Source organism: Podarcis pityusensis (genome assembly GCF_964106645.2).
Source record: "Podarcis pityusensis genome assembly, chromosome: 3".
NCBI lineage: Eukaryota > Metazoa > Chordata > Lepidosauria > Squamata > Lacertidae > Podarcis > Podarcis pityusensis.
This window is the reverse complement of record NC_138026.1, coordinates 110529669-110557620: the sequence shown is the minus strand read 5'-3', so window position 1 is coordinate 110557620 and position 27952 is coordinate 110529669. Positions and strand designations below refer to the sequence as shown.

Sequence of the window (27952 nt, the reverse complement as noted above, 5' to 3'; positions counted from 1 at the left end):
ACCCAAGTTTGGGAATCCATGCATCTGTCTGTGGATACATCATTCCTTGCTTGCTGATACATCTCTCTTGGGTATGGATGGTGTGATTTTGGCATAGACAGTTGGGGAATAGTATGTTAGTAGTGAATAGATAGAGTAGGACGGGTTCTGTGAAGATCTACTTTCTGTTGTCTCTTTCAACCTTACACCCAATTTCATCTGGCAATTCCGAGATTTGGCATCATATTTATTAATTTTGTACCACTCTCTCACTGCCTAACAGCTCTCAATAAATCTTTCTCCTCCCACATGTCCTGAGTAAAATCTGAAGCTGCTCTCAATCGAGTTCTGGCACTGAAATGGCTGTGACTGTTAGGGGGTAAATAAAACCTTGTTATGCCTTGTACTCCCCCCCCTTTTTTTGGCTTTTCTTTAAAATAAATAAAAAGAAGCACTGCAGAGGAAAAGGTTGCATCCTGTAAATTGATCAAAACCCTTGGTGATGCTTTCACCTTAGATACTGGGAAGCTGTAGAACAATAATTCGAGTAGGATTATCTGGCAGCTCTACACTGAGCGAGATCAAATTAAAATTGATCTTGAGAGTTGCATGCCCCTCTCCAGCAGAATAATTCAAGGTAATGCGGTTATGCCTCCAGAGCTGGAAGCAGGGGAAAATATATACCCAAAATTCTCGGTGTTTCTGCATCCCTTTGATTTCTGCTATTTCCCCCAAAGCAACCAGGCAGGGCCACCCCTACCTTGAGGCAGAATGAGGCAACTGCCTCAGGTGACCGATGCTGAGGAACAAGGGGCGGACAGTGCTATTTGTGCCATACCCTGTGCCCCCTAAGCTGGCCCGTGCCCTCGGGTAGAGTGGCAGGTACTGTTCTGCTGCAAGTGTTGAAGTAAGATTAAGTTGCCAGTCTGCTTGGCTTTTGTACATGGAATGAGGCGAGGAGCCATGTTGTCCTTTGCTCTCTGGTCCACTCTGTTACCAGCCAATGTTTCTGCCCCAGTATCTAAACTCCAAGCAAGACCAGGCATACATTTATTTAGAAGCATATTCATACTGCTTTATATTGTTACATGCCACTCTGAATCTCTGTCAAGCGATAGTGGTAGTAGTAATACTACTATTAATAATAATAAATGTCATTATTTGTATCCCGTCCATCTGATCAGGTTGCCCCAGCCACTCTGGGCAGCTTCCAGCATATATAAAACATATTCCAGGGGGTTCCAGGCATTCACTCAAGAGCATGGGTAGGCAAACTAAGGCCCGGGGGCCGGATCAGGCCCAATTGCCTTCTAAATCCGGCCCACGGATGGTCCAGGAATCAGCATGTTTTTACATGAGTAGAATGTATGCTTTTATTTAAAATGCATCTCTGGGTTATTTGTGGAGCCATAGGAATTCGTTCAATCCCCCCCCCCCCCAAAAATGGCCCCCGGCTGAAAAAGTTTGCTGACCCCTGCTCAAGAGTTTGTGTTTCTGTTGGGAAATCAAGGCACACTGGAGACTAGTGTCTTTAAGAAAGATGCTTTATTTTACACGTACTTGCACCTAAAGCTTTCAGTGATGCCAGCGCAGAATATTACACCCCAATATGTCCCTTGTTGTTGTTCTCATAGCTTCAGCAAGCTGGGGTCCATAGCAGCAGCCAGTCACGGTCCCTGGTTTCTCAGTGCAGCCTCCTCCAGCCACTATAGAGGTCTGCCTACTTTCTTCTTCTTCTTCTTCTTCTTCTTCTTCTTCTTCTTCTTCTTCTTCTTCTTCCCATAAACCTTTGGAGAGAGCATCTCCTCCCCCTGTCACCCTCCATCTCAGAAGCTTCCTACAGAAAGGACTTTTTCTCTTGTGACATCACACCCACTGTAATCCTAGCAGTCTCCTCCTTTCTTGTCTGATGCGGAATGTCTCACCTTTACTCGGGGTAACGACTCTGCCATCACCTGTCTTTATTCTTTGGTGGCACCTCTCTAAGCCAAGCTCATGAAGAAGCTGCCTTGTCCGAAAACCCCACATTGTAATTCACTCTACGTGGGGCTGCCCTTGAGACTGACCCAGGAACTCCAGTGGGTGCAGAATGCTGTGGCGAGACTCCTTACCGGGTCCTCACCGCGGGATCACATTCACCCAGTGCTATACCAGTTGCACTGGCTGCCGGTGGAGTACAGGATCAGGTTTTAGGTGCTGGTTTTAACCTTTAAAGCCCCATATGGCCTAGGACCCTCGTACCTATGGGACCGCCTCTCCTGGTATGTCCCACGGAGGACCTTACGGTCTTCAAACAAAAACATCTTGGAGGTCCCAGGCCACAGGGAGGTTAGGCTGGCCTCAACCAGAGCCAGGGCTTTTTCGGCTGTGGCCCCGATTGGTGGAATGCTCTGTCACAAGAGACTAGGGCCCTGCGGGAATTGACATCTTTCCGCAGGGCCTGCAAGACAGAGCTGTTCCACCAGGCCTTTGGCCAAGGCACAGTCTGACCCCCTCCTTTGGCAATCCTCATAAAACTGTAGCCCAATGGTTGCCATTAATTTGATTCTGAATTGATTATAGAATGAATTGATTATAGAATTTATTTTAATTAATTGATTGTGATTTTATGTAAATTGTGTTACTTTTATTGTTGTTAGCCGCTCTGAGCCTGGTTCTGGCTGGGGAGGGCGGGATATAAATAAAAAATTATTATTATTATTATTACTACATGTCAGCCTAGATAGCTTAGTTGGTTAGTGCATGGTGCTGATAACGCCCAGGTTGCAGGTTCAATCCCCGCATGGGACAGCTGCATATTCCTGCATTGCAGAGGGTTGGAGTAGATCAGGGGTCGGCAAGCTTACCAAACGATGGGCCGGTCGACGCTCTGTCCATCGGAGGGTGGGCCGGAGCGTGTGCGCATGTGCACTCTTCCGGGTCAGAGGAGCACCCGTGCCCATGCGAACACGCTATTTCTGGTGCTCCTCTGACCTGGAAGTGCGCCGGAAATAGCATGTATGCATGAGCATGGGCACTTCTCAGTCCTGCATGCGTGCACACACGCTGGTGCACATCCGGGTCGTAGGAGCACCCATGCACATGCGCACAGGCGCCATCAACCTGGAAGTCGGTCCCTGCACCACACTGCACCGCGTCCGTAAGAGCGGGCGGCGGGGGGTGGCAGGGGTTGCCTTAGTCTGCTGACCCCTGGAGTAGATGATCCTTAGGGTCCCTTCCAACTCTACAGTTTTGTGATTCTATGATTTACTAATTGCAGAGATTACGGGGAGAACCTGGCACCCAGGGATTTTAGGCCCCCTGAAGACTCATAACAGTACTGAAGACAAATAACCAACACGAAGTACAATGTAACATAATAAAATTACAGCACGATAAAGGCAATAAATCAATGTGAAATCATAAAACAGTGATGCATAAATAATACGATATTCAATCTGACAGTAATATTACTGGTCAGGAATTGCCTGCTTAAGCAAATTCACTTTAAGCACGCAGCAAAATGATAGTACAGTTTGCTCACCCCTAATCTCAGAAAGAAGGCTGCTCCAGAAAGAAAGATGCCATTACTGCTAAGGACCTCTTCCAAATGTCTACAGAATGGAACTCACTGATCTCAGGGTGTGGGCAGATTTATATTTTAGGGCAAAAGTATATGGGAAGCTAATGCGATGATTATGCATCATTTGTGCCAGCTGTGGGATGCCTAGAGAAAGCATTCAAGCAAGAACTGGAGTATAGCAGCAATCTCCCCTCCTTGAGTTTCCAGCAACTGGTATTCAGAAGCGGGTGGTACTGTTTTCTAAACCACTGCGCCTCTTGGGCTTGCTGATCAGAAGGTTGGCGGTTCGAATCCCCGTGACAGAGCGAGTTCCCGTTGCTCTGTCCCAGCTCCTGCCAACTTAGCAGTTCGAAAGCACACCAGTGCAAGTAGATAAATAGGTACCGCTCCGGCGGGAAGGTGAACAGTGTTTCAGTGCGCTGCTCTGGTTTGCCAGAAGCGGCTTAGTCATGCCGGCTACATGACCCGGAAGCTGTACGCCGGCTCCCTCGGCCAATAAAGCGAGATGCAACCCCAGAGTCGGGCACCCCAGAGTCGGCCACCACTGGACCTAACGGTCAGGGGTCCCCTTTACCCTTTACCTATGAATTAGTTTAGTCTGAGAACATCCATCGCAAAACTGGAGAAGTGAGGATTTTGAAGCATAGCTGCATTTGGGCATGAGTTTTGTTTTGGAAAGAGCAAATCAGGTATGTTGCAATACAAATAATAATTTCTCTCCCAGTCCCTAGCCACTAATATTTAAGAATACTGTCGAGATGATGAAGACCACAAACAAAAGGCTTTCCTCTGTCTATCTATGCAGGAAAGACATTGTTCCGCAGCTCTATGGGATGCAACAAAGAAAGGTGAATTCTCAATGAACGCCTTGCTGTTGACTTATTGCTGAAAATGGAATCCTCCCAGCTGCACCCCAGTGAGACTCATTCTTAGCAGACAAGCCAAATTTATTCATTTATTTATTTGAGATATGAGCAGCTTCTTTCTTAAAAAGACTTAAAAAGTGTTGGTGGTGGTGACTGAGGGCCCTGCTCTTCACATCAAGGGAGGCATTCAGAACAGGACTACTGAATGGGATTTGTATGTGAAAGTCCTATTATAGCAACTCCCACAGAAATCTGCTTCCAAGTTTCCCAATTGCTATTGATATGCTCTAGCAGTGCACTCGACTTGGTCAATTTAGATTGGGAGGATTTTAACATGCGAGGTGCTTTGAAGAAAAGGGAGGGGGGGTGAACTAATCTATTGATGGGGAAAGCTTAGAAGGCTTTAACATCTTATTAGGAGGCTGGAAGTCCTCCCATCTCAATCCAGCATGGTACTTCCTTTGAAAGGAACCAGAGGCCAGTGCCAGCGTTATGCACACATTATTTCTGATTGCGCCACAAGCGTGTTTGGCCTCTTGTTCCTTGAGGCACCTGTGTTAGGAAGAGAAAAAGGAAAGGGAAAAAATGCACTTGCCAAAAGTTGCTGGGGTTTGTTCTTCAGCAAATGCCAGTCTCTACTTGCCAAACCCCTCTCCGCCTAAAATTACAGGCACAGTGCGGGTATACGGCACACAAATAAAGCACAACGGAATGATGAATCTTACTGTGCGCTGAGTTTTGTTTCGTTCACCCGGGCACTGCTCACACGCTGTTAGAGAAATGTTTGCAAGGATGAAGGCTAGAAAGAGGTGCACATTTTTTAGATTTTATTTTGGTAATAAAAGAGAGTGGATTTCTTGGGAAGCCAAACCTTGGCTTCGGTACCACATGCAGTTTGGTGTGCCAAGTTCAAACAGATTCCTTCTCTCCCCCAATGCTTCCTATTTATTTTGCCATTATCTTGCTCCTGTAATCATTCTGGCTGCTGAAGAATTGATGCTTTTGAATTATGGTGCTGGAGGAGACTCTTGAGAGTCCCATGGACTGCAAGAAGATCAAACCTCTCCATTCTGAAGGAAATCAGTCCTGAGTGCTCACTGGAAGGACAGGTCCTGAAGCGGAGGCTCCAATACTTTGGCCACCTCGTGAGAAGAGAAGACTCCCTGGAAAAGACCCTGATGTGGGGAAAGATGGAGGGCACAAGGAGAAGGGGACGACAGAGGACGAGATGGTTGGACAGTGTTCTTGAAGCTACCAGCATGAGTTTGACCAAACTGCGGGAGGCAGTGGAAGACAGAAGTGCCTGGCGTGCTCTGGTCCAGGGGGTCATGAAGAGTCGGACACGGCTAAACGACTAAACAACAACAACAATCCTTCTGGCAGGAGCTCCAGCTCCATGGGGCTGAGGGCTCTACAGCCTCCCAATGTCCATGGGTATGGGGCTCAGCCCCCCCAATCTTGAGGGGGCCGAGGAGGCCTGGCAGTAATTCGCCCCAGGCCGTGTGGTGTCTACCGGCATGGTGTAGCCTGGTGAGAAGTTTCCCCTGGCCACGGGGCATCTCCTGTTGCTGCATGGTCCGGTGGAATGTCGCCCTGGCCACACCGAGTCATGTGATGCGGTGCAGCCTGGTGGGATGTTGCCCTGGGCTACGCAGCATCAGGAGAGGCCACATGGGCCAGCATTGACTGCATGGACCTGGTTGGCGAATGTCACATCAGAAGGAGGCCTTCTTTGTGGCAGCCCCTAAGTTGTGGTGTAGTGGTTAAGAGCGGTGGGCTCGTAATCTGGTGAACCGCTCCTACACATGCAGCTGCTGGGTGACCTTCGGCTAGTCACACTTCTTTGAAATCTCTCAGCCCCACTCACCTCACAGAGTGTTTGTTGTGGGGGAGGAAGGGAAAGCAGAATGTTAGCCGCTTTGAGACTCCTTAGGGTAGTGATAAAGCAGGATATCAAATCCAAACTCCTCCTCCTCTTCCAACTCCTCCTCCTCCTCCTCCTCCTCTTCTTCTTCTTCTTCTTCTTCTTCTTCTTCTTCTTCTTCTTCTTCGTGACAGAGGTGCATCTGGCAACTTCAACATTCATATGCTGAAGATGAATCTCTTTGACCCTTGAGAGAGATGTGTTTAGGAGACACTTAAGTTGTGATTGTAATTTCCTATGAACAGTTTCTAATGCTTTATTTTATGTAACCGTAACCTGCCCTGGTCACGACTGGGAAATAAAACTAATAATAATAATGCAAAGCTTTCTACCTATTTTGCAACTTTTGATCATTCCTAATATCCATAAGGAATGCAGGTGGCGCTGTGGTCTAAACCACTGAGCCTCTTGGGCTCGCCGATCAGAAGGTCAGCAGTTCGAATCCCCGCGACTGGGTGAGCTCCTGTTGCTCGGTCCCAGCTCTTGCCAACCTAGCAGTTCTAAAGCATGCCAAAAAGTGCAAGTAGATAAATAGGTACCGCTCTGGTGGGAAGGTAAACAGTGTTTCTGTGCGCTGCTCTGGTTTTGGTGTTCCGTTGTGCCAGAAGCGGCTAAGTCATGCTGGCCACATGACCCGGAAAAACTGTCTTCGGACAAACGCCAGCTCCCTTGGCCTGTATAGCAAGATGAGTGCCGCAACCCCAGAGTCGTCTGCGACTGGACTTAACTATCAGGGATCCTTTACCTTTACCTTTTTAATATCAGTCAGTATCTTGAATTTGCTTGTTTGCTTGTTATCCCAATGGATTAACATGGCTACAACCATTTTATGAATAGTTTCCTTGGCCTTGCCCCACTAACTATGAGTGATGACTTCCAATCCATGTGGAAACAGGTAGTGGCAACTAAAATCTCACCCCTGGGTCTTCTACTTCCAGGTCTTCTACCAGGCATGGGAGATGATCAGGCCAAAGCACTCATTAAACAACATGTAGCAGACACAGAACACCAACTGGATCTAGCCAGGACCCCAACTTTTATTGCCAATGAATCCATCAGGTACTCTGGCTCCCCCATGGCATATCTAACTAAACTCGAAGTCCCTAAGCATTAGAGGGCCTTTACCCTGGCACAATGTCACGCCCTCCCCTTGGCTGTCATTGAAGGTCGATATAGGAAGATTGCTTACTCAGAGAGACAATTCGCCTGTGATTCTAGTCAAACAGAAACAATAGAGCGTGTGCTTCTCCAGTGCCTGTATTATAGAGACATCTGTACAGTGGTACCTCAGGTTACAAACACCTTGGGTTACAAACACTTCAGGTTACAGACTCCGCTAACCCAGAAGTAGTACCTCAGGTTAAGAACTTTACCTCAGGATGAAAACAGAAATCGTGTGCCAGCGGTGTGGCAGCAGCAGGAGACCTCATTAGCTAAAGTGGTGCTTCAGGTTAAGAACAGTTTCAGGTTAAGAATGGACCTCTGGAACGAATTAAGTTCCTAACCCGAAGTACCACTGTATTAGCCTCATCTCCCCACTATTCCATATGTTCCCAGGGTGCACAGGACAATTCTATACCTCCCTGCTGCTTTCAGATACTAACCCTGCTACAACATACAATGTTGTCAGGTTCTGCATAGCAGCGTTCAAAATCTATCGATTGATGACCTGTACAACAATCTAGATTTAATGAACACCCATATCAGAGTGCTTTGTAAATTGATAGTCATAGCCTTTCGTATACCAACGTTTTATGCTTTTCCACATCCATTTAATGCTCCTAATCCTTCTTTTAGCTTCTTATAGTCTTTTATATGTACCTTCTGTTTTAATAATTTTAGCTTTCCAGAACGTTTTACAGATTTTAAATTATTGTACCCCACCCTGCTTATGCTGGTCTATGACTGTAATAAAGATTTGATTGATTGATTGATTGAATAGATCAATTGAAGTTTTATTTTTCTGGCCATTTTCATTTGAGTTTTTTTATTTCTTAAACACTCCTTGCTGCCATGTTCTTAATGCGCTCTGCTACAGAAAAAGCCTGTAGCTTAGTGATGTAAGAACACATCTCTCAGTCAGTGGAGGGATCTCAAAGGCACATGAAGCCACTCTGATCTGTACAGTGCAGACATGGCAGGGCTTTCCCATCCACACTGATTGCTACTTGCCCACCCATCTGATGGAGCAGACTGCTGGACCAGTGTGGGCAATCATCGTCATCATTTTTTTTGTATGCCGCCTTTCCATAGCTGAAACTATGCTCAAGGCGGCTTACAACATGACAAGATTTACATAATTACAAACATAACAGAAGTCATAAACAATAAATAGAACACATCAAAAAGTACACAACTTAATGGAAACAATTTCCACATAAATCATAAGATCTAAAATTAAAGATACAGTGGTACCTCGGGTTAAGAACTTAATTCATTCTGGAGGTCCGTTCTTAACCTGAAACTGTTCTTAACCTGAGGTACCACTTTAGCTAATGGGATCTCCTGCTGCCGCCATGCTGCTGCCGCACGATTTCTGTTCTCATCCTGAAGCAAAGTTCTCAACCCGAGGTACTATTTCTGGGTTAGCGGAGTCTGTAACCTGAAGCGTCTGTAACCTGAGGTACCACTGTACAACAATAGTATAAATAACAGCAACAGCTCTCTCAAAAATACTCCAGCCCCAAAATCTATCCAACCACCTCAGTTTTTGTAGCTGGAGTCAGTCAGCACTCCACTCTCCCAGGCCAGATGGGAAAAGGCCAGCAAGGCAGGGTGCAGGTCTCCCAGGGCTCACAGCCAAGGATGGTCTCATTTAAAACAACACAGATAAAAATTAAAAACAGTTTAAAAGTGAGTCGTTGGTGCTAAGCAGCAGCCACAGTCCTTGTGAAGCCTGTCAAGCCCAGTCCCATGCCAGGTGGAAAGAGGCAAGGGCGGGGCCCTTCAGTCCTCCTCAATTAAAACACACGAAGAGCTCCAGTGGTCTGATCAAAGGCCTACCTAGTTCAGCACCCTTCTCTCACAGTAGCCAGACAAAGATGCCCATAGGAAGCAAGACATGAGCACAATAATTCTCGTGTTCCCAGCAAATGGTACCCAGAGGCATCCTACCTCTGATATTGGAGGACAATACCTTCTGCATCAGGGACGCGGGTGGCGCTGTGGGTTAAACCACAGAGCCTAGGACTTGCCAATCAGAAGGTCAGCAGTTCGAATCCCTGCGACGGGGTGAGCTCCCGTTGTTCGGTCCCTGCTCCTGCCAACCTAGCAGTTTGAAAGCATGTCAAAGTGCAAGTAGATAAATAGGTACCACTCCGGTAGGAAGGTAAATGGCGTTTCCGTGTGCTGCTCTGGTTTGCCAGAAGCAGCTTAGTCATGCTGGCCACATGACCCGGCTCCCTTGGCCTATAGAGCGAGATGAGCGCGCAACCCCAGAGTCGGTCACGACTGGACCTAATGGTCAGGGGTCCCTTTACCTTTACCTTCTGCATCACTCCCTAGCAGACAATATTGTAGGAGAAGGCAGATCTGCATTCTCACGAGGCAACTCTCAGATACCTCTTGTATGTATCTCCCCTAAGCACCGCCAATCTCTGAGCCCATCGGTTATTTTATTTTTTTACAAGCAAGCCGAAAGAGCACCGTTGCTTCTTTCCTCCCCGGCAGGCTGTGCGATGTCAGTAGCCTCCAGTAGATGGCGATGTGGGCCTCCGAGTGAGGCCTTTTCCACCCCCCCCCCGTTGTCATTTGCCATGTTGTCCAATGCGCTTGATAGCCGCGGCAACATCTCTAAGCATCTCGGTAAATGACAGCTTTGAATGACAACGCTTTCTGCATTGCCAGTTTTTGCTCGCGATCGAGCCGTGAGGGGACAGATACCTGCCACTTCCATTTTAAACTCTGACAAAGAATTCGAAAGCAGGCCAGGTTTCAGCGAATAAGTAAAAGGATTGCTTTCACGATAGCGAAGTGAATGAGAATAAATTCTGGGCTCTCCTCCCCCCACCCCACATCCCAGGCAGAGATGTGCTCTTCTGCTTTATTTATCGTAGCCCATCCTTCATCTGAGGAACTTGCAATGTTCGGTAGCAGTGTGCATGCTTTTCACAGAAAACGTCACAGCATCACCAGGTACGAATGGGAAACCATAGCTGCAATTGCTAGGCTAGGTAGATCAACTGGGTAAGGCAACTTCTAGCATTCCGTTTAATTTATACAAAACTCCTGCGAGGTAGGTTAGGCTGTGGGGTCCAGAAACTAGCTCAGGACAACCCATTGAGCATCAAGACTGAGCAGAAATCTGAATCTAGCGCAGTCTGCCCACCATAGTGCAGGGGGTTTCAGCCTTGGGGTTGCATGTGGCTCTCAGCCTAATTTCAAAGCCCTCTTCGGGCAACCAGTTCAGATCTCTGGCAAGAGAGGCCCATCCCTTTTTTGGCAGCCCACTAGGTAGAGAAGAAGAGTTTGGATTTGATATCCCGCTTTATCACTACCCGAAGGAGTCTCAAAGTGGCTAACATTCTCCTTTCCCTTCCTCCCCCACAACAAACACTCTGTGAGGTGAGTGGGGCTGAGAGACTTCAGAGAAGTGTGACTGGCCCAAGGTCACCCAGCAGCTGCATGTGGAGGAGCAGAGACACGAACCCGGTTCCCCAGATTACGAGTCTACCACTCTTAACCACTACACCACACTGGCTCACACTGGGAGAGATAGCTAGGGAGAGAGTGAGGGGGGTGTTAGAAAGTGCAAGAGAGAGAGAGATAAAGGGTGTCGGGGGGGGGGGAGAGGGACAGACGTAGCGTGTGTCAGAAAGAGGAAAGAAAGGGAGAAGAGAGAAGAGGTGGCAGAAAGTTAGAGGAAAGAAAAGAATGGCCAAACCGACTTTGTCATCTCTCCTTGTTCACGGCTGCACTCCACTCAGGTCAATTCACCACTGAATTGTGGCCCTTAACAAGATTATTCTCAAAGGAATGTGGCCCCTGGCAGAATAAAAGGTTCCCGAACGCATGCTGCAGTGAGTCTCTGCGAATACAGTGGTACCTCGGGTTACAGACACTTCAGGTTACGTACACTTCAGGTTACAGACTCCACTAATCCAGAAATAGTACCTCAGGTTAAGAACATTGCTTCAGGATGAGAACAGAAATCGTGCTCTGTTGGCGTGGCAGCAGCGGGAGGCCCCATTGGCTAAAGTGGTGCTTCAGGTTAAGAACAGATTCAGGTTAAGAACAGACCTCCAGAACGAATTAAGTACTTAACCCGAGGTACCACTGTATGTTTTTCTTTTTAACTATAGCATTTGGAATATTTATAAATATATGCATCCAAAGCCTTTACTAACCATCCTTTCCTTTCCATTTAGAACTTTCCATTTTGCCCTGATTATTCCTTCTGAGATGGTTAAAATGTTCCCATTTCACACCCAATGAAATTGCGAATATACAATTTACATGTCAGATCAATCAAGATCCAGATTGCAGATGTTAGTGGACTACAGGTTTCCTTCAGTCAGAGGCTTTGCTGGAGAAAGGGATTACACATGGTTTATGTGACAATTGGAGAACACAGTTAAGCTATTCCGTATTACATGAAAAAATTCACAAGATGCCATCTCTCTTGTTATATATAGCTGGAAGTGTTACTTTTTCAGCTCTTGCAAGCATTGCAATGCCATCAATTAAGATTTAAACCCTTTAACATTCTCCAGAGATGCACTGTATACAGTTGTGAAGCTATTATTAAGAAAACTAACAGTATATATTTTGTATTGCCCCTTCAAAGAGAGATAATGGAATCAATTGCGAGATAAAGGCTATTATTGGAGGAAGATGGCTGCCGAATTCTTGAAGCATGGTTTTGAGCTCTAAGGCCAACTCCAAGGCAAGTTTCTGCTCTATAACCAACCCTTAGCATTTGTTTTTATCTTCTCTTCCATTTTATTTAACTCCTTTTAGTGCTTTGTTTTGTTGTTTTACTTTGTTGTTTTATTATTGTCCCTTGAGAATTACCTCAGAGGTCTTCTCCCAACCAGCAGACACAACTGGACACTACCACCAGAGATGTGTATATGTGCCTCAAGGACCACAATTACAGCAACAGTCTGGTTGACTTGCTATCATCACGTGTGGAAGTTATACAAAGACCCATGGTTCTCTAGATTGATACTGTCTGTTGTGGCTTACATTAGAAAAAATGCACGTTTTACGTGTACGGTATTTTCTCTAATGTATGCTACAACAGATCCTATCAGTTGAGAGGACCATGTATCTTGGCACTGGGTGTTATCTCCCGACCCAAATCTGCCTTTCACTTGGAAGCCAGCTCTCTTCATTAACTGTTATTCTTGAAGGCTAGCATCACTTGAAATTCAGGAAGACCAGTCAAGCATGTTGGTAGACTTAAGATTTCTTCCTGGCCTGTCAGGAGAGCAGTGAAGCTTACATTGGGAGCATCTCCCTTTTTAGCTTCTCTTTTTCTTTTTTGGTTTTTAAGAAAGTCTTCATTTTTTCCTGTGAAATTCTTAACTCTTGTCACAATTCTCCACCAGAGCTCAGAAACTGTCCAATTCTCTGTGCAGAGCTGAATAGTCCTGACGGTTCCTGCCATCTCCTTTCCTTTTGTTGAGCTCCTCAGGCTCTGTTGCAAATGAGCTCCACCCAAGCCAAAATTATGTTTGCTACACCTTTCTTCTTCCTAAAACAGAACCAACAGCAGGCACACAACCAGTGCTCCCCCCCTAAAAAAATGTTTAGGGGCACTCTCATTTTCCTACTCCTATTGAAATACTGCCCCTCAATGAGGCCAAACTTAGAGTCACAAAATGTTTCGGGGTATACGTCCCCCTGCGTCCCCCCCAGAAAAAAAGCACTGCATACAACACATTTCGAGTTTTGTGTTAAGCCTGTTGCAGCACACACAGCAATGAGCCTGGTGGGAATAGCCCTACGGTGCTGTTATCCCTACTTTCTCGAACTTGAATTAAGTGGCACGTAGAATCTGTACATTGAGGCCACGTTCAACTATCTTGTGTAGACTCAGGGCTGGCTCCAGATTCATTCAAAGGTAATATTGTTGGCATCCATCTATCTCCAGCAGTGCTTTCTTCTTCTTCTGGGGGTGGGGGTACTGAAGGGCACACAGTACTGGTACCCTTCGGTATAATAAGTGTGGCACTTACTATAACAACTTCATTATGAGTACCGGCACCATTTTTTCCTAGAAGAAAATCACTGACCTCCGGAGACAATGGATAAGTTCATGCCATTGGAGAGTTACAGTGCCTGCTGTGGCTGTAGAGACCGATATGGGAGAAACATGTTTTGTCGTACCTGGAGCAGATGATGGCATCCAGTTGTGCTGCTGCAGATGCACCATGGCATTTCTTCTCTCTGTGCCTCCTCCTGGTCGCCATTCCTCCTCTGGGAACTGCTATGGATGCACAACCTGACTGTCTTCAGGCACTGTGGTTGTCTACAGGGGATTCCGACATGATAAAGCGTTAGAGTAATTGAGTTTTGAACATGTGCTCATGGCAGGTGATGCAGAGATGGGGACCATGTGCCCTTCCAAGTGTTGTTGGATGTCAACCCCCATCAGCCCTAGTCGGCAAGGCCAGTGCTCAGGGATGATGAGAATTGTCATCCAGAAATGTCTGGAGGGCAACAGGGTCCTACTATATTTGGAAGAATGCCTACTATACAGGTGCCAAATCAGCACATGAACTCTGAATATATTAAGGGGCTCTGGGCAGAGTGTTCTTTGGCAAGCCACTTCCTGCTTGTCTGTCTGTCTGTTTATCTATATCTATCTATCTATCATCTATCTATCTATCTATCTATCTATCTATCTATCTATCTATCATCTATCTATCTATCATCTATCTATCTATCTATCATCTATCTATCTATCTATCTGTCTGTCTATCTATATCTATCTATCATCTATCTATCTATCTATCTATCTATCTATCTATCTATCTATCTATCATCATCTATCTATCTCTATCTGTCTGTCTGTCTGTCTGTCTGTCTATCTATCTATCTATCTATCTATCTATCTATCTATCTATCTATCTGTCTATCTATCGATATCTATCTATCTATCTATCTATCTATCTATCTATCTATCATCTATCTATCTATCTCTCTATCTATCATCTATCTATCATCCATCAATCTATCAATATATGGATATGAACACACAAAAAGTGCATGAAAATTTTAATTTATTCTAGCATATTCCAACTCAATACATGTTTTGGAATGCATTTTGAATATACACAATAAGTTGTACTTAAAAAAATATATGTTTCATAGACTTTTTAAATTTTCCAATGTGTTTTCCTTTCCTTTCCTTTCCTTTCCTTTTTAATTGTATTTTTAAAAATTACCAGTATGTTTGCTGCCCTCATGCACTCCACTGAGAGGAAGGGCAGGATATACATTTTATATATATATATAAAAATGTGATCCTTATAGGCACATTTTAGGTACACATTTTAGCACTATTTTTATAAATGTCTTGAAACGTGGGCATAGGGAGGCTAATAATAATAATAATAATAATAATAATAGGGGGGACTTATTGCAAAATTCAAGAAGAGTGAGAAAAATGAAGGAGAGTTTTGTTCCAAGTCACATATGACATACAGGAAGTGCAAATCAGGCCAGCTCCTTAAAAAATGTGGACCAAATGAAAATCCTAGTATATCCCTACCTTGTAGTGGTGCTAGGGTCAGATAACTGTGATAAATTACATGGGTAGCTAGACCAAGTCAAATGACATTGCTTTTAGTGTTGGGCCAGAATTTATTTTTTAATGGTGGCCCAAAGCAGACATCAGCATTGTGCTCCCTCAAATTCTTAGGGACATGTCTGCTGTCCAGGGATGCCAAGTGTTGATGCCAGCCCTGGACAGACATTTCTTGCACTAGTGCACCACAATATGCTCAGTCTACCATATAATACAGGGGCAGCTAAAAGAATGACAGAATGCTTTTTGCTATTAGCTCATCTCCCGCTGGAGTTTCTCAGACTCTAATCTGTCCTTGGCAGTAAAAGGTAAAGGGACCCCTGACCATTAGGTCCAATTGCGGACGACTCTGGGGTTGCGCTCTCATCTCGCTCCATAGGCCGAGGGAGCTGGCATTTGTCTGCAGCTTCTGGGTCATGTGGCCAGCATGGCTAAGCTGCTTCTGGCGAAACCAGAGCAGCGCACGGAAATGCCGTTTACCTTCCCGCCGGAGTGGTACCTATTTATCTACTTGCACTTTGACGTGCTTTCGAACTGCTAGGTGGGCAGGAGCAGGGATCAAGCAACGGGAGCTCACCCCGTCACGGGGATTCAAACCGCCGACCTTCTGATCAGCAAGCCATAGGCTCTGTAGTTTAGACCACAGCGCCACCTGCGTCCCTGTCCTTGGCAGTACCCACTTGCAAGTAAGTGGTGTGTTTTTCTTTAAAAACACTCACACTCTCTCTCTCTCTCTCACACACACACACACACACACAGAGAGAGAGAGTTAATCAGCTGATTGCCCCACCTGGCATTTTTAAAAAAGTCAAAAGTTGGGAAGCACAACAGCTTCCAGCACCTTCCAGCTGCCAGCCATGCAGGGAGTCCCGGCTTTAATCATTTGCGCAAAGAGTAGAGACCATGTTACACAGAGCTGCCTATTTTAACAACGCCTTTGATACAAAACTTCCCCCAGGCATGGCCTGAGCTGGGCAGCCGATTCTGAAATTCTAATCACCTCGTCAAGGTTAAGCTTGCCTTGTTCAGCCAGGATATCATACATTTCGAACCATGTGTATGCATTAAAATAAATTAGCTGTGGGTTGTAGCTGTAGATCACCGCCCTCGGGGAATTCATTCTCCATATTTCAGATATACACAGAGGCTCATCCCATTATCTAATAACGCATTCATTTTGGTGTCCTGTAGGTCCCGTCTCAGGCTAGCTACATGATGAATTGGATGGGCTGTAATAAGAAAACATTATGAAAGATAAAGAATAGGAATGATTTAAAATCCATTGAGGTGTCCCTGATAGTTAACGCTACAGCTGTTGTTTATGGACAGCGGAAAAGCTGCTCTGCATTTAACAAACATTTGTTTCTGCCTAAAGGCCATTTAGGAGTGAGCTCTGACGCTGGTATTTTACGTGATTTCATTCACTTCACTGTATACATGGGATGGGCTGCAGACTTGCCAGCCAAGAGGAGGAATCTGGCCCTCTCCATCAACAAAAAAGTCCCTCTCTCTGAAGCTGATAATGAGATGGACTCCATCTCTAGATTTGCATCCTGAGGTGTTGTTAAGTACAGTGATTTAATTTACTGAAATTGGGAGTGCTTAAATGCATTGCTGTGTGTTCACCAGTAACTCTCGTGTGATTGGTTAACTCTGGTCACATGTGAGGCATCTTATTACATTCTCCATTTTGTTTTGTGTGTGAGTGACTTGACTGTAATGGCTGCATCTCCCTGAACACTGAAGAAGGGACAGTGTTAGATGCATAGGGATGTGGGTGGCACTGTGGTCTAAAGCACCGAGTCTCTTGGGCTTGCCAATCAGAAGGTTGGTGGTTCGAATCCCCGCCATGGGGTGAGCTCCCGTTCCTCTGTCCCAGCTCCTGCCAAGCTAGCAGTTTGAAAGCACACCAGTGCAAGTAGATAAATAGGTACCGCTGTGGTGCGAAGGTAAATGGCGTTTCCGTGCGTTCTGGTTTCCGTCACGGTGTTCCATTGCGCCAAAAGCGGTTTAGTCATGCTGGCCATATGACCTGGAAAGCTGTCTGTGGACAAACGCCGGCTCCCTCGGCCTGAAAGCGAGTTGAGCGCTGCAACCCCACAGTCGCCTTTGACAGGACTTAACTGTCCAGGGGTCCTTTCCCTTTCCCTTATGTAGATTAATTTCTTTTTTATAGCATCTTGTATTGTATGATGAAAAGTTTCAGTTTAAAAAATTATGGCTAGGGAAAATGGAGGGAGCCAGTCTAGCTTCTCCAAAAAGGGAGTTCTAGAGACTGCGAGCTGCCACCAAAAAGGCCCTTTCCTATATCTCCACAAAGTTTGCCTATGAGGGTGGCAGGACTGAGAAAAGGCCCTCCTCTGAAAACCTCCATATTTCATATGAAGAAATATAGTCTCTCAGATAGCCTGGACCTAAGGCCTGTAGGGTTTTATAGGTCATAACTAGCACTTGGAACTGTGTCCAGAAACAGATTTTTCATTATTTACAGTATATACATTTTTTTTAAAGTGTTGTAAGTCATCGGGGAACCTTCAGGTCTCATAAATACTCCTACTCCTACTCATTTTCACTCAGTTTCTCTCTCTCTCCCCCACCTTCCCTCCTCCTTGCCACCCCCATGAAATAGGGTGAGGGATGACCACAGATCATTCCTATTCTAAGTACTGGCTAATGGGATCAAAATTCAGGGCGATTAGCTGACCAATGCACCGTAGCAGGAAGACTTTATAAAGTTATTTATTTCTGCTGACTCTGATAAAATGCCAAATTAGGCAATGTTAAAACAACAACAGGATTTCGGAGGTCCCCTTCTGGTGGCAGTTGTATGGAAGCTGGTTCTATAAACCAGCCCCGTGAGTTCTTTGGGAGCAAGGATCCATTTCCTGCCAATGTGCAGAATTATCTCTTAGCTCAGTTGCAGGAAGCAGTGAATAGGAATAAATAGTTCTCCAAATGGAGAGATGTAGAACGTGGCATCTCCCAAGGGACTTGTGTTGTTTTACTTGTTCAGAAATGATTTAGAGTTAGGAGTGAACAGGGAGGTGGCCAAGTTTGCTGACAGACACTTGAATTCAGGAAGCAAGGGAGAAACGTGCTGATAATAATAATAATAATAATAATAATAATAATAATAAAAATAATAATTTTTTTTTTATTTATACTCTGCCCTTCAGAAAACCGGGCTCAGGGCGGCTAACAACAAATTAAAACACTTAATTGATGCAACAAAAAACAGCATAAAATACAGTATAAAATGTGAATAACAATAAATTCAGAATTCAAAAATCAATTTAGGGGGGAAATCCATCCAATAAACATTAGATGATCACCAGGGCTAGCTGGCTAAATTAGTCCTATTTGGGCCAGCAAGGAGACCAGGGGAGAATTAGCTGTGGGATCCCAGAGCTAAGAGGAAGGCACGCTTGGCAAATCCACACCGTGATCAACTCCTGCCCGGAAACCAATGTCCCCACTGTGGAAGGACGTGTGGATCCAGAATTGGCCTCCACAGACACTTACGGACTCACTGTTAAGACTGTGTTCATGGAAGACAATCTTACTCAGCTACGAGTGATCGCCAAAGAAGAAGAAGAAAAAGTTTGCTGATGATTCCACATTATTTAGGGTTACTGGAACTAAAAGAGATTGTGAAGAGCTCCGAAAGCGCTCTGAGTCAATGGGCAGTAAAATGGTGAATGCAGATCAGTGTAAACAAGTCTAGAGTAATGCGTATCAGGCCTAGATATCTTCATTTCAGATATACAGTCCTGGTTGTAGGTCTGAGCCCCACATTGGGCAAAAAGATTCCTACATTGCAGGGGATTGGACTAGATCACCCTGGTGGCTCCTTCCAACTCTATGATTCTATGACCACTGTTATGTACTGAGTGAATAGGATCCAAAATGCAGCAGTCTGATTGGTCCTAGAACAATAGGATCCAGAATGCAGCAGTCTGATTGGTCCGCAGGAGCCACCCAAACCAACTCCGGGTGGAAGTGAATCCGCAACCTGATTGGCCTACAGGAGAATCCCAGAATTAGCCAATCACGTGGGGCCCATTGTGGAAATAATGTATATAAAACAGACATTTTGGGGGAACTTCCATTCCTCACTACTCTGAGCTGAATAAAGAGCGTGAAGTCTACACTCGACTCCGAGTATATTTCAATCATTATCCTCATAAGAAATGTGGAATGGCCATGGTCTGAACTGGCTGTGATGGACCAGGAACAAGAACTTGGAGTTACAGGAGATATCTGATGAAGATGTTGGCCCGGTGTGCAGCAGCGGTGAAAAGGGTAAAACTGATGCTAGGGATCATAAGGAAAGGAAAATAAAACTGCCAATAGAAGAATGCTGCTGTACAGATCTATGGAGTGACCACATTTGGAATACTATGTACAGTTCTGGTTGCCGCATCTGAAAAAGGATATGGTAGAGTTGGAGAAGGGTTGGGAAAATGCAACCCAAATTATCAAGGGGGTGGAGTGACTCTTCCAGGGGCGCTGACTTGCTGACATTGTGGGGGCCCAGAATCACATCCCATGTCCCGCTCCTGCCCATTGCACCAGTGCTCTCCTATCAGCGGCAGGGATTGGGGAGTACAGAGGGTGATTTTCACTCTCTGCATGTTCTGCCCCCATCTCATGAGTGAGCCTTCGCCTAGCAGTAACAACAACAACATATTATTTATACCTCGCCCATCTGGCTGGGTTTCCCCAGCCACTCTGGGCAACTCCCAACAGAATATTAAAAACACAATAAAACATCAAACGTTAAAAGCCTGAAGCTGAGGCTCCAATACTTTGGCCACCTCATGAGAAGAGAAGACTACCTGGAAAAGACCCTGATGTTGGGAAAGATGGAGGGCACAAGGAGAAGGGGACGACAGAGGACGAGATGGTTGGATAGTGTTCTCGAAGCTACCAGCATGAGTTTGACCAAACTGCGGGAGGCAGTGGAAGACAGGAGTGCCTGGCGTGCTCTGGTCCATGGGGTCATGAAGAGTGGGACACGACTAAATGACTAAACAACAACAACAACAACAAACAGGGCTGCCTTCAGATGTCTTCTAAAAGTCAGATACAGTGGTACCTTGGGTTACGAACAGTCCTGCTTATGGATGCTTCGGGTTATGAACTCCAAAAACCCAGAAGTAGGTGTTCCAGGTTACGAAATTTGCCCCGGGATACGAACGCAATCTGCTTCTGGGGCCGCTGCAGGTTAAGAACAGACTTCCAGAACAAATTAAATTCGTACCCTGAGGCACCACTGTAGTTATTTCTTTGACATCTGATGGGAGGGCGCTACTAGCAAGAAGGCCCTCTGCCTGGTTCCCTGTAACCTCACTTCTCACAGTGAGGGAACCTCCAGAAGGCCCTCAGAGCTGGACCTCTGTGTTCGTGATGGAATATGGGGGTGGAGACGCTCCTTCAGGTATACTGGGCCAAGGCCGTAGCGGGGGATGGCAACCCCTTCAATATTGGGGTGGGGACTCGGTCCTCTGCCCACAGATATTGAGGGGGCCAAAGCCCCTTCTGCCCCCTAGAGTTGGTGACCCTGGATTCTCCTATGGGGAAAGGTTGAAGCATTTGGGATGTTAAACCACAGAGCCTAGGACTTGCGGATCAGAAGGTCGGCGGTTCGAATCCCTGCGACGGAGTGAACTCCCATTGTTCAGTCCCTGCTCCTGCCAACCTAGCAGTTCGAAAGCACGTCAAAGTGCAAGTAGATAAATAGGTACCACTCCAGTGGGAAGGTAAACGGCATTTCCAAGCGCTGCTCTGGTTCGCCAGAAGTGGCTTAGTCATGCTGGCCACATGACCCGGAAGCTGTACGCCGGCTCCCTCAGCCAATAAAGCGAGATGAGCACCACAACCCCAGAGTTGTCCGCGACTGGACCTAATGGTCAGGGGTCCCTTTACCTTTACCTAGCTTAGAGAAAAGGCAAGTAAGGGATGACATGATAGGAACTGAGGGAACTATGCACGGCATGTAGAAAGTGGCAAGAGAAAAGACCCCCCTCCCTCTCACAACACTAGAACTTGTAGGCATCCAATGAAGATGAAAGTTGGAAGTTACAGCAGGGGAGAGGCAACTGTGGTTGTCAACTGTGAGAACAGGATTCTGCATGAGACGGGCCATTGGCCTGTTCCAACAGACTCTTCTCATGTTCTTATAAACCTGGGACCTTCTGCATCAAACCTCTACCACTGAAGCTCTACCTCCCAAATGGTACGGAACTTTATTTTCCATGTCATAAACACTCTTCTGTCTAGTTACTATGCCTTCCTTTGATTCTAGAACGTCTCCGATGCTTATAGCACAAATGGCTTCCTGTTTACACAGAAGTTTAATGGGACTTGCCTTCAATTAAGCAGGCATACAGAATTGCAGCATTAGCTTTCAACCTAGTGATCTTCATTACAACCCTAGGATGTGTACAGAGAGAGCCAAGCAGAACTCTGTTTTCTAAGGAGATATAATTCTGCAGTGCAAAAAGGCATCTGCTTGCATGGCCGAAGGTCTTGGATTATGCTTCTGGACTGTAGAAAGCGCTCTCTTTCCTTTCAACCAATATGTTTTATTTATTATAGCATCCAGTAGCGATTTAACATCTTTCTATGGGAATATATGGATTCCAAAATTGATTTAAATCCACCGTTTCCCTCCCTTCTTCTTGGTGATTTTGACTACTGATTTAAGATCAGAATCCTTGGCATGTTGTTGTTGTTAAAATTTGTATACCCTTCAACTGAAGATCATGGGATGGTTCACAACATAATGATACAAAATGAGAAGGCAAAATGCATAATAAAACAAAAAGAAGCACAAACAATAGCCCCCACAGTTTAAAAAGCCATAGTTCACTTAGCTAAAGCTCTGGAAGTAGAGGAATGTTTTTGCTTGGCACCTAAAGATATTGTTACGAAAGCCAGGTGCCTGTCCCTCTCTCTGCCAAGCAGTGCCAAGAACCCATGGGGTCCCTGCCACACACACAGGGTCTGTGCCCCTTTGGAGAACAGAAGACACTGCAGAAACTGTCGTGCTTTAAGAAATATGGTTTATTCACCTATTTACACCTTCAGTCTGCATAGAGGAAGTCTAGGTCTTACAGCATGCCCATTTCCAGAGGCAACAGGGCAGACACCTTCAGGCAGGGGTGTAGGAAGAGGGGGCAGAGGGGGCAGGCAGCCCCAGCGGCCACTCTGGGAGGGGTGACAATATGGCCCCTGCCTCCCCCCATCTGTAGAGCAGCCGAGGGCACACGCAGTCCGAATGTGTGCTGCTCACTTACAGTCTGTATGAGCTGCCGCCCTCGTGCACTGTCCATGCGGGATGCTGCTCGCGCGGCAGCCTGTATGGTCGCTGTGCAAGTGACAGACTGTACAGCCGCCGCGTGTGAGTGGCAGCCCGTACGGACTGCGCATGTGTGGCATCCCGTATGGTCCCCGCACATGCACAGTCTGTTTGGTTGCCGCGCATGAGCGGCATTCCATACGAACTGTGCACATGCGAGATGCTGCACATGCGCAGTCCGTATGGGCTGTGCTGCCCCGGGTGCCGGAGAGGGTTCCTCCGCCACTGCTTTCAGGCTGCCTCTTTCAAAGATGGAACCCAGGCCTTCTTCCCCCTTCTTCCTCAAAAAAACACCCCGCTCCATCACCTTGGCATCCCTTCAAACCCCTGTCTCTGTTCACACCTCAGGGAAGGAGGGAAATTCTCTTGCATTGGCAACGGCCCTCTGTTGTTCCCTTAATGGCCAGGCTGGTTTGCAGGCTGGAATTTCCTGAACTCTCTGTCTGACACAGTTTAATCCATATACCTTTATAATCCTTATCCCAAAATCCTAGTGTTTATTCATTCCTGGGGTTTAGGGTGACCCCCCCCCCCGATTTACAACAATACTTAAAGAAGGTGAGCAAAGCGAGCCTCCCTGGGGATGTTGTTTAGTCATTTAGTCGTGTCCGACTCTTCGTGACCCCATGGACCAGAGCACGCCAGGCACTCCTGTCTTCCACTGCCTCCCGCAGTTTGGTCAAACTCATGCTGGTAGCTTCGAGAACACTGTTCAACCATCTCGTCCTCTGCCGTCCCCTTCTCCTTGTGCGCTACATCTTTCCCAACACCAGGGTCTTTTCCAGGGAGTCTTCTCTTCTCATGAGGTGGCCAAAGTATTGGAGCCTCAGCTTCAGGATCTGTCCTTCCAGTGAGCACTCAAGGCTGATTTCCTTAAGAATGGATAGGTTTGATCTTCTTGCAGTCCATGGGACTCTCAAGAGTCTCCTCCAGCACCATAATTCAAAAGCATCAATTCTTCAGTGATCAGCCTTCTTTATGGTCCAGCTCTCACTTCCATACATCACTACTGGAAAAACCATAGCTGTAGGTCTTTGATCTACAGGTGTCAATTTCAAAATGTCTATATAAGGTCTTGGGCGCCATTGTTCTGGGTTCCTCCTCCTTTCCTGCATGTGAGGGGAGCACCCTATTGCAACAGATCAATAAAGATCAAGTTTACTATATGCTTTGCTTCTCAATATTCTCTGGTTGTCCTCTGTTATTTCTCCTACCAATAGGGAACCTATGTAAGGACTCTATATGGGCTCTTGGATACCCCATAAGGGAAAAAGGGCAGAGATTTTGTTTACAACACAACCACATCCAGCTATTTAACAGCACTGTTAAAAATCCAGTACAGAGTAGGTGGAAAAATTCTCCTTGCCCAGTGTGCAGGCAAGGGAAAAAAAATGCCCTGGGTTTTTCTAGTGGATTTCCCACAGGTTTCTAGTTGGTCACTTGTGAGAACAGGAGGGTGGATTAGATTGGCCATTGGCTTGATTCAGCAGGCTCTTCATATATTCTTTATTTTGATATTGTAATTCTAATTTGTGTTCCAGAGGAGTAGTTTATTATCCTTTTACTTGTTGCTTTGTCTGAGGAATCTCACCCCCTCACTTTTAATTCCAAAGCAGTTTTCTCTGGTGGCGACAGTAGCAGTTGAGGAGTGCTTGGCGAAAAGACTTGTCAATTTAAGACATTTTGCTCCAGCCTGTTGCATTTCCAGATGCGTTGATTTAGCATCCGGCATCGTGCACCCGCTTCGCTCTAGTCTCTTAGGCTGTTTGGCTACAGGCTCTGACTCAAACCTAGACCTTCCTGTCACTGACGTACAGGAAGAGTGCATAGAGGGGCTTGTGTGCACGCTGGCTGTCTCTCACATGCCAGGAACATTTGCCTCTTGGGCATCAGGGTTGGCTGTTTATTAAGGTGGGGCAAGGCAGGGCAGAGAGCTACATACATGCTGCAGCACTCCATAATCTGTAGACTAGTAAAAATCCAGTTGCAAATGGATTCAAGGAATGCAGATATTATGCCTGAAGGATGCTTTTGTGGAATTGATTTATTGGCGTGACCCCGCTAATTGATTTACGGTCCACAATTAGCTCTTTATGCCCGGCGCGCTTCCTCCGAGCTGCGCCACTCAGCTCCGTCTCCAGTAGCTCTCCAGTCACGCCTCAGCAGAGTTGAACACAGCAGCGAAAACTGTCACGTAGCTTCACTTAGCTTCCGACAAACACACAGAGACCAGGTTTGTCCATTTCAGTTCTTTATTCCGACATTCCCCAGGAATCTCCTGGGCTCACCGCAGCCATGACAAACTGCGACCTCTTTCTCACAGAGACCAGAGGGGAACAGAGTAAACGAAACTCCTCCCAGACTCCTCCCAGCTTCTAAAGCTGACGTCAGAATGCTGAGGCATCATGGGAACAACTTAACCAGTTAAGTTCCAAACCCAACAGCTTTCAACCTCAAAGTAGGCGAAAGCAACCTCTCTCTCCATCTCTCCTCCACTTCCACTTCACCTCCAAAGTGTTCTCTTCTTTGTTTTGTATTTAGCAGGGCAGAACTAGGCTCTTCATCCCCAGCCTCCTTCCGAGCACCAGGAACAATACAAAAGCCTGGGTACAAAAAAATAAATAAATCCTCAAGACTCTGATGGGCTGAGGGAAGTTGGAGTTCATCTTAAGAGCTTCAGGTTGCCCATCTGTGCATTAAAAAATGCCAAGACTGAAAGAACGGGTTTCCCAAATCTAAAGCCTGACTGTGCAGTCAGTCTGAAACGGGCCCCAAAATCCCCATTTTTCCTTCTCCAAGGAAGAAGGAAGCTAAAAAGCTTGAGCCAATGTATAACAGGAACCCAGCTGTATAAACAAAGCCCTCTCCTTTATCAGTCTGTGATGCTTAATGGATGGCCTTGTCAGTTCCGAAGTGGAGACGGGACGGCAGAGCTGGCGCTTATCTTATCTTGAAGGTTGTAAATATCCTGACACACTGATGCACAGACTCTGCAAGACAGGGTCTGTCAGCCCCCACAGCTGGAGATAGAGATGGCGTCAAGGGAAACTCCTATAGTTGAGTGACCCTCCTAACCCCAAGATAAAAGTACAGGAACAGGAACATCCGTTTATGGTCATGGATGTCAACTTACGTACAGGAACATCTGTTTATGTTCATGGATGTCAACATACGAGTAATAACGTACGAGGCTGGATTCCTGGGGAAGGGGGGCGAGGGTGCCTGGAGGATATATATACTGTGTGAAATTTCTCTTGCTTTTGTGCTTGCTGTGAACCTATCACGCAGTGCCTTCTGCTATTCAGAGAGCAGAATAAACTCTTTCTCGGAACCAACCTTGGTGTCATTTGACTCCTTCCTCCCTGCTCTGGGAGCAACGCTCACCCTACCAATCAGTAAAGTCTAATAAGGCTACAAGACCACTTCCCTACTTTTGCTGTAGCGTGAATCTACCATATGCAAGCATCCAACACAGTGGGAAACTAGAAGAAGGTAACCAGACGTAGGCCCTATGTGACTCCAGCCCTAGTTTTCCTGTGACAGCTATATATATATATATATATATATATATATATATATATATGGCACCCAAAAAGCAAGTCGTTTTCACAAAGGCTCACACTACATTACCAGTAACCATGACACTTGATGCAAGGGCAATCTTCCATATTTCTGTCATCTCCTAAATGGGAGGTTTCTCTTCTCGGAAGGTCAATTTTAGCATCCCCAAGCAATGCTTGTTGCGTAGGTAATAGCAGCTGATATCTGCAGGTTGCCAGATGGCAATCAAATGTGAGGGTGTTGCGTAGACGTAACCACATCTGATAGAATGTCTCCCAAGCTTATTTTTCAAGGAAAGCACCCAGAATCACATCTCTTCCCTCACTTCAATCTTTTATTTTGATGGGCTTGAAAACTCCCTTCTGCTTCGCTTTTTGATTAGTGGTCTTTGCTCTCTTCAAAACTCTTCTTCTCAGGCCAAGAGGGGTCTTTGAAATATCTCTGCAAAACAAAGTTTCACAGAGAAATGAAAATGATCTTGCTGTGCTTATAAAATTAGGTTTCGTTTATTTCTTTTTCTTCTTTTTCTTTTTTTAGGTGTGAGGAGGAGGAAAGATTTCCATCTGTTGAGAAATAGATACCGAGCTTCAGGAAAGTCTTGTATAAAAATTTGTGCACAGAGATCTCCATGCCCGCCCCTCCCTTACAATGTTCCTTCACTTAAGACAGGGTTATTTGCATTTTCCAACACAACGTTCAAAATATGGTAGCAAAAGATCTGAGCAATAATCAAGGTGTAATTGATTCAATTGCGCAGAGAGACACATTTTGCTATTGTCAAACAGCATTATTATTGCACTTTGACGGTGCTTTCTCAAAAGATGTTTCAAATGTGTTATGAGTACCCAACATCTGTCTATGCTATGATGGGGCTTTAAACCCTGCCTGCTAAAATGTTCACTTCTCCATATTTATTAGCTTTTTCTTCTGCTTAGGTTTTACATCACATTCTCGAGTTTGCAAAAGGAAAAAGGAATTCCCCTTTCCTCTTTTTCCTACTTTTTCCAGACTGTACACATACCAAATAGGAAAACCTTCAGGTTAGGACTTCTTTTCTATATGGGAAAAGCAAGGGGGGGGGGGAATAAGCAAGGGAAAGTAGGAAAATGCATTTCCTGAGTATTCTAATCACATGTTCAGCAAATGTCAGGTGGTTTAAGGGCTTACCTAAGGTGGGTGGGACTTCCACATCAGGCTTTGCTTGGGGATTTTCAGCGGTGCTTTTGTCTGGCTGGCTCCCAAATTCTGCAGTTGTGAAATTTGTCGAACTGTAATTGTAATAATAAAATTTAAGGTCTTATATATATAAAATAAATGTTCATAAATGTACCAACCAAGCACGTACATAATCAGCACAGGAAGACCAACCTGAAACCATTTTGACTCCCAAACTGACCAAATGTTTTCTCTGCAAGGAGGGAGGGGGGGGGTCAGGGAGCCTTCCCATTGTCTCAGGAATTGGGAAATCATCATCTCAAAGGGTGACAGACTACCAGGAAAGGCAGTCAGATAAGGCATTATCAGATAACCTGACAGACAGGAAAAACAACATTCAAATTTCTGTTGTAGACCACCTTTTCTGTGATGTAGGTATGATGTTTGTGGGGGGTGGTCTTGGGTTACACCCCTTCTGTGATGTATATATGATGTATGGAGGGGTGGTCTTGAGCTCCAGGGCAGGGAATTTTAAATGTCTATATAAGGGCAGGCGCACCTGGGTTCTGGGTCCTCCATTCCTGCGTGTGAAGGGAGCACCCTGTTGCAAAAGATCAATAAAGATCAGGCTTACTAGCTGCTTTGCTTCTCAATATTCTATGGTTGGCCTCTGTTATTTTCTCCTACCAATAGGGAACCCACATAAGGACTCTATACGGGCTCTTGGTTACCCATAAGGGGAAAAGGGCAGATTTTGTTTACAACATAATATTTAAGGGGGTTTGAA

General features: G+C 45.8%; 2 long non-coding RNA genes across 2 annotated transcripts; one reads left to right on the top strand and one right to left on the bottom strand.

The window, feature by feature from the left end:
- Nucleotides 1–1876: 1876 nt before the first annotated feature.
- On the top strand, nt 1877–11841 carry LOC308474755. Its single transcript, XR_013984930.1, has 4 exons — nt 1877–1915; nt 7270–7390; nt 10387–10465; nt 11698–11841. It is a non-coding gene; the product is annotated as an uncharacterized lncRNA (long non-coding RNA).
- Nucleotides 11842–26260: 14419 nt separating this feature from the next.
- LOC308472579 lies at nt 26261–27714 on the bottom strand. Its single transcript, XR_013983590.1, has 3 exons — nt 27379–27714; nt 27178–27278; nt 26261–26451 (listed from the first exon to the last, which is right to left on the bottom strand). It is a non-coding gene; the product is annotated as an uncharacterized lncRNA (long non-coding RNA).
- Nucleotides 27715–27952: the final 238 nt, after the last annotated feature.